At 33.6% G+C, this 8,005-nt stretch overlaps 1 non-coding gene across 1 annotated transcript; it reads right to left on the bottom strand.

The window, feature by feature from the left end:
* Nucleotides 1–1,129: 1,129 nt before the first annotated feature.
* On the bottom strand, nucleotides 1,130–1,236 carry LOC126007378 (U6 spliceosomal RNA). Its single transcript, XR_007494955.1, has one exon. It is a non-coding gene; the product is annotated as a U6 spliceosomal RNA (small nuclear RNA).
* Nucleotides 1,237–8,005: the final 6,769 nt, after the last annotated feature.

The raw sequence follows: 8,005 nt of genomic DNA, 5'->3' as shown, positions 1-8,005 counted from the left end.
TCAGTACTATACCTGGTGGTGCTGAAGTCATGGGTGTTAATTGACTTAGGTTCTCAGATAACTAAGGAAAGTGCTCTATTATAAGTATGAATGCTCTTCTTTCAGTTATTTCTACTTAAAACCCTATTTCTATAAATATCAAGTTATAAATATATAAAATAATTAGACAGCACTACATTTAAATAGTATAAAATCAAATCAAACACATTTTATCTTATGTTATTTTGCAATGAAATCAATTATTAAAAGATTTAGTATTTTGCTCTTAGTAAAATAAACAAATAAGGACTAAAACAATAGCATTGCAGATAGGGTGCTTGCTTTGCATGTGACCTACTTGAATAAAATCCCCGACATCCCATATGTTACCCCAAGCCTGCTAGGAATAATCTGAGTACAGGGCCAGGAATAGTAACCCCTAAGCACTTTTGAGTGTAGCCCAAATGCCAATAAGTAAACAAACAAACAAATAAATAACATTTATGCAGAAAAACTTGACGTTGATAGGGTCCAACTGAAAATGAGCTTAAAGAAAGGTAAATAAATCTTGACCTTAGAAAATACGACAAAACTCAGCAGAACACTTGCCCTTCTAATATTTCACAAGTAAAAATCCTCAATATAAATGATATCCTTATTTACATGTATTTTAAAAATGCTCAATTTTTTTCATAATTTTAGAAAATTATTTTTGCTATTTCTCAAAAGTTGATATATTCAAGTTAATATCACCAATTCTCAATTTAGTATTCTTTGAAAAAAAAAACAGATAAAATGCACAAAGAATTACTTCAAACATACTCATAGTATGTCTTTTTTTTTTGGGGGGGGGGCTACACCCTGTGACACTCAGGGGTTATTTCTGGCTATGCGCTCAGAAGTTGCTCCTGACTTGGGGGACCATATGGGATGCTGGGGGATTGAACCGCGGTCTGTCCTAGCTAGCGCTGGCAAGGCAGACACCTTACCTCTATCGCCACCATGTTGGCCCCTATAGTATGTCTTAATAGTATTCATATTAAGTTAAAAGTGCCAAAAGTTCTGAGTACTTACTTAGGAGCTATGCCAAGAATCTAATAATATAGCACCATTTAATATTGCAATGGTCTTTTTCTTTTCTTTCTTTTTTTTTAATATGGAATGCTTCTCAAATTTGCATGTAATCCTTGCTCAAGGGCCATGCTAATCTTCTCTGTATAGTTCCAATTTCAGTATATGTGCTGCTGAAGCGAGCACTTAATATTGCAATGGTCTTATTAAAAAGTACTGTAATTATTTTCTAGAAGACATAAAAGTTTAGAATGACTGTAAATTACCTAAGATTTCAAAGTGATAGTCCAAAAATTTTAGCTATTATATTTTACCATTTGCTATAATATGCTTATACTTTAATTATATTAAAGTTCAAATAAATATTGCATAGGTGTTGTATATATTTGAATTACAGTTTTAAGTAATAATATAGCGATATCCCTAATTTTTCAATTAAACATGTCAGGGAAAAACTCAGAAGCATATTAAAGTCAGGAAAAAAATAAAGGAATTTAAATGTTTATTCATTTGTAAATTTTTTACCATTACTTAGTGAGACCTTAGTGAAAAAAAAAAGACTAAATATGCCCTAAAGATGGTCAAGAAATAAGTCAGATGAGCACATTTGGAGAGAGTCAAAATGACAGAAAAAATATTTAAAAATCAACAACTAAAAATCTTGAGGCAGAAAAATCTATTATCAACACTTTTTGCTGATTGACTCCTCTGTTCCATATATATGGAAATTTATATTTAATATAAATATATATTTAATGTATAAATATGTAATATATAATAATATAAATATAATATAATATAATAATATATAATGATATAAATATATATTTAATATATTCTACATAGTGTATATATAATATATTATATATGATATAATATGATATATATAAAACTATAGAGTTCAAAAAAACTAAATAAAATTGGCTCGAGGCTTGAAGTATGGAGGGTCTGACATATCTCCCTGGAAGAAGCTGCCTTGTTATATTTTTTGGCTCTTATTAGGCCAACCAGGACCAGTAAGAAGATTTTCACACTAATAATAACCCCACACTTAGATAGACAACAGGGACCAGTGGAGCTACCAGTAGAACAGAGGTATGTAATAGAACCCATTTCAACCTATAGCCTATTTAATCTTCATTACCTTTCAACAAAGAGTCTGAATGGCACTTCTTTATCATTTTCTGTATATGAGATAAATGTTCTGTGCATGTATCTCAAAAGCACATGCTGTGGTGCTCCCTCGTGAAAGCCTATAACTTTCCTGAAAAATTGGTAGAATATATGTAATCTACTATTTATTAATAGCCCTTTCTTAATGCTGCTGTTTAGAGAAAAAGATTTGTATCAAATTAAGTTCAAATAAAGGAGTTACAAAATTATTGAAAGTCAAATTAATAGAACTTATGAATTTGTATTAAAGTAATGGTCTTAGAGAAATTGATTGGAGAACTATATCCGTTGATGTTTATACTTGGGAGCATATTGTTGTCCATTGCTCCACCAGCTTCTGTGCTCCAGGTAGTGTTTATGGGACCATACACCGTTCTAGAAATTATATACAGTGCTAGAAATCAAAGCAGTGCAGAGCATGCGTGAACATTTTTTAACTTCTGCACTAATACTATTGCTCTGGGAAAAATGGGATTAAAAATTATATATAATGCTCTCTAAGACACTGTAGATTTACAAGCAAAGCAACAAGGAATAAAAGCAAATTCTAGGTTATATTTGACTTCTAGGTTATTGAAAATAAAATTCAAAAACAGCTGCTAGATTTTGTAACAATAAAAAAGAATAATAAAAGAGAAATAAAAAATTAATCTAAATTAGGTGATGATATAATTAAACATATTGAAGGATATGTTTTTGTATTATTTAATGGCTATAATTTATTCTGGATTTGGTAACGGGTATGTATAAAATCACCAAAAGAGAAAACAAAACAAGATAACCTCATGCTTATATTGTTGAATAGCAAGATATACAACACACATAATAACTTAGAATGGAAACATGAATAATCAACAAATGACTGCATATGCTATGAAAGTAGTGTGTCTTAAAGAAAGCTTAGGCTATCCTCTTAGGACCACAGTTTTATTTTTTTTATATAGATTTAGTGAGTCTATACCTAGATGAATGTGTAAAACATAAACAAGAGAACACAAAAATTTGAATTTTTCTACAAAACCATCAAAACTCAGCTAAAAATAAGTGCTAGTATTATGTTATAATAAAGTGGTTAGAGTTTTGCCTTCTGCTCCAGTATGGAGGATGAGTTTCATATGAAGCAGATACCAGCTTACTTGGCAAGATAGTTAGGTCAATCATAAAGCTAAATGCAGAATCCTTGCTCCCAGGGCAATCACCTCATTAACACAGAGAATAAACTATGCAAAAATGAAGTTCCTCTGCTGGAACTGCCCAGAGCTATGGTTCCCTTGCTATTATAGTCATTCAGTTAAACTGCTGTATAGGAAATGTAAATTTATAGCAACAAGCCCTTGAGCTTAAGATCTGAGGAGAATACTAAAAACAAGAATGAGATAAACAATAAGGAAATTTCATCTAGTACAGCAAGCATCACTGTAGACATATACAAAATTGGTACTAGAGATTTATTTTCAAGAAAATAAAATTGAAATTAAAAGATTAAGGAAACAAAATAGGCTAGACATATTTTAGTATATAAATATCCAGTTACAAATTGAAATAAATATAAGCTTTATTAAACTGTTGTGCAGAGTAATTACAAATGTATTAGAAATTGCTACTGTTCTTTAGTCATAATATAGAGAATACTCTATATTTGAGAATCCTCTCCTCTGACTCTGGTCACAGTGTGTCTGACTTCTGGACTTGCTTTCCAATGATACAACGACTAAGTGTTTATGTTTAGAGGTTTATTCTCTTTGGGAATCCTGGGTTTCTATAAAATGTCTGGGCTCTCCTGTTGATTATGTAAGATATCTGTTCTCAATCACTTGTATAACCATCATACACTGCGAATAATTGCAGGTAGTGCTAGGTGCTATTTATAATATTTATGTAAGAACAGCAAGGATAAAGAGTTAAATTCAATACAAATTAAAAAAAACTTAAGATTTACAGCAAATTTATCTTAAGCAATCCTCTAGTCTGGAAGGCATGGGTAGGATTTTAAAAAAAGTATTGATAGGCCTTATTTAAATCAGAACAGACCCCACAAACACACCAAACTTCTATACAAAGATGGCATAAAAGCATGTCAAAATCATTGCTCTCAATGTCAATAGACTAACTGTACCACTTACAAAACAAAGAGTTGCCAAATATATATGAAAAATGAATCCAACATTTTTTCCTGGAGAAAAAAATTAAAGTAGTCACCCTGAATATTGATTCAAAGTCAAAGGTTTTAAGACAATCCTTCAAGTAAGCAACTCCCTTAATAAGTATGGGTGACCATACTAATATCAAATGGCATAGTCTTTAGGATAAAAAGAGTTATAACAGACAGAAAAATAATTTCTTATTAACCAAGGACTAAGTATCAGGAAGAAATCCTACATATATGTATATATATACATATATATATATTTTCTTTTTAACAAAACACTTGAAACAATTGCTAATAGACATGACAAAAGATATCAACAGCAGCACAATAGTAGTGGGATACATCAACACTGCTCTGTCACCTCTGGACAGATGAAGCAGGCAAAAACTTAATAACAATGTACTAACTTTGAAAAAATATATTGGAAGAGAGTGGCTTTAGACATATAAAATATTTTTCAGCTCCAGCGGACTAACTATACATTCTTCATTAATCTACATGAGACTTTCTCTAAGATAGACCACATGCTAGATTAGAAAACATACATTCATAAAATCAAGAGGTTAGAAATTGTAACAACAATATTCCTAGACCCATTATTTACTGAAAACAGAAATTATTACCTATAGAACAGAGAAATGACCTACTCACCTAGAAAGGAAACAACAAACTATGGAACAACCAGTGGGTCTGAGAATAATTAAATCAAAGAAAAATCAAAAGATTTCTGGAAACAAACCAAAGCAGAGGTGCAAGCCATCGGGCATCTGCCTTGCATGCACTGGCCTAGGATGGACTGCAGTTCTATCCCCTGCCATCCCATATGGTCACCCAAGCCAGGGGCGATATCTGAGAGTATAGCCAGGAGTAACCCCTGAGCATCACTGGGTGTGGCCCAGAAAAAAAATTTCTGTAAACAAATGAAAACTGGGGCATAAATTATCAGAATCTTTGGGACAAGAAAAAAGTGGTATTAAGGGAAAGATTTATAACTTTTCAAGTATTCATCAGAAAGCAAAAGAGATCAACATAAATAACTTAATGGCACACTTAAAAAATTGGATATTAACCAACAAAATTAATCAAAATTATGGTAGCTTATATGGGATATAAGGGGGAAAGATGATATGGTAATAATATAAATACATTAGAGATGAGAGTCTGAAAGTCCCATAATATAAATACATTAGAGATAAGAGACTGAAAGTCCCGTTCATGGTGAGTCTCCCACAAATGGATGAGCAGTACATTTGGGGTAGAGAAGAGACCATTATGATAATGAATTGGAAACTCACTCTGCACAGGAATTTAGTGCTGAAAAGATATAAAATGATAAAAATAATAACCCACTGCATTAATAATGAAAACCACAGTGTGTAAAAGGGGGTTAAAGAGTGTGTGTGTGTGTGTGTGTGTGAGAAAGAGAGAGAGAGAGAGAGAGAGAGAGAAAGAGAGAGAGAGAGAGAGAAAGAGAGAGAGAAAGAGAAAGAGAGCGAGAGAAAGAGAGAGAGGAGAGGCAGAGAGACAGTCAAAGAGAAAGAAAAAACTTTCTGCCCCATAGGCAGGCAGGGGTGGAGAGGGAAACTGGAATCATTGTGAACTAGTGAAGCATGCTGTGCATTGCATGTCTGAAACTCAATCATAAATAAATCTTTTTCTGTAAAAAGAAACTGTCAAGGTGTTTACTTTACCAAATATACCAAGGTGTTTAAATAATTAATAAGAAAGTAAATAGTTGTTTTATTATATATGTATATTTATATATATAAATTCTTTTTCGGGGGGGGTTTGGGCCACACCCATTTGATGCTCAGGGTTTACTCCTGGCTAAGCACTCAGAAATCGCCCCTGGCTTGGGGGGACCATATGGGATGCCGGGGAATCGAATCACAGTCCTTCCTTGGCTAGCACTTGCAAAGCAGACACCTTACCTCTAGCGCCACCTCACCGGCCCCTATATAAATTCTTTTAACTAGCTATATATATTAAACTATTTTACATGATTATATATGAATATTTTTGGATCATTTGTCTATGAAAGCAGAAAATCAATCATTCTGAGCTAAAAAATAGCAGCACTATATCTGTATCTTTGATCTTTAAGCCCCAAAGTACAAGATTACATATTTCTTTTCTTTTTTTGGGGGGGATCACACCTGGCGGTGCTCAGGGGTTACTCCTGGCTGTCTGCTCAGAAATAGCTCCTGGCAGGCACGCGGGACCATATGGACACCTGGATTCGAACCAACCACCTTTGGTCCTGGATCGGCTGCTTGCAAGGCAAACGCCACTGTGCTATCTCTCCGGGCCCAAGATTACATATTTCATTTTTTCTCTGATCACTATTGTTTAGCCTGCTTTCCTTGAATTCTAAAGAAAGTACCTTTCTGTCACCTCTAAGTCCAATTTCTAAAAATATGCATTAGTTCTGGTACTATCTTTGCTACAATGATTTTCTTCTCTAATTTGTATAGCTGATCTTAGAAAAGAAATAGGAAACAGTTTAAGTCTTCCTTCCAATACTCCAATAATGTTCTTCTCAAACCTATGTTCACAATGATTACAAAATTGAATTTAAATATGTTATATTACACCAACTGTTTAAAATGATTTTTTAACTTTACACTTACAATTTAAATTTATTTATAGATTTGTCATCATTCATCTGTCCTAACTATGCTTCATCTCACTGTAGTAAAGATAGATGCTAGGTGAAAATGTTCTTGTTTCTCTTTATGGAAGGATGGGGTCATAGAATTGATATCACTCATACTATAGTTATTAGATTTTACATAAAAAGGAGAAGTGCTACACTTTTATGTCCGATTATATTATAATCCACTGATTTGCAAATATGAATCCTCACCATACCTCTGTAAATTTGATTATTGTTTTCATTCTCTATATGAGCAAATTGAGACTCAAAGACTTATACAGAATATTACGACTTAGGGGCTGGAGTGACAGCGCAGCAGTAGAGTATTTGCCTTGCACGTGATTGACTCAGGACATACCTCAGTTGATCCCCGGCATCCTGGCATCCTTAAAGGTCCCCCAAGCCAGAAGTGATTTCTGAGTGCATAGCCAGAAGTAACCCCTGAGCATCACCGGGTATGTCCCCCCACCAAAATAAAGAGAATCTTAAGAATTAATTTTCAAAACCAGGCTTAAAAGTTATTCACCTTTGCTTCTTTCATTCTTGTCTGTAGACGAGTCCACACTGTCCAGGTGAGAGGAAGCCTTAGGATAATTCATCTAGAAAGGGCCATACTTTTAGCTGACAACTCCAGCTGTGATGCCAGCCACTGGTCAGTTTCAGTGGTAATCAGTGTTGTTTGTGGGACAGATGAGTCACCCCTGCCAAAATCTGCCGTAAATTGTATAGTGATATAAAATAAACTGTCACTATTTATTTTGTCATTTATAGATAAAACATATATATAAAGAGCTGATAAGTGTTTGCATATACATTTTTATAAGATTTCCACTTTTCTCAGAGGCTTATTTTTTGTTTGTTTTTGCTTTGGGCCATACCTGGTGGAGCTCAGAGGTTACTTCTGACTCTGCGCTCAGGAATTGCTCCTGCCAGGCTCCGGTGACCATATCTGGTGCTGGGAGTCAAACCCAAGTCTT

Source organism: Suncus etruscus, chromosome 4 (genome assembly GCF_024139225.1).
Source record: "Suncus etruscus isolate mSunEtr1 chromosome 4, mSunEtr1.pri.cur, whole genome shotgun sequence".
Lineage (NCBI taxonomy): Eukaryota > Metazoa > Chordata > Mammalia > Eulipotyphla > Soricidae > Suncus > Suncus etruscus.
This window is presented reverse-complemented; position numbering and strand designations above follow the sequence as displayed.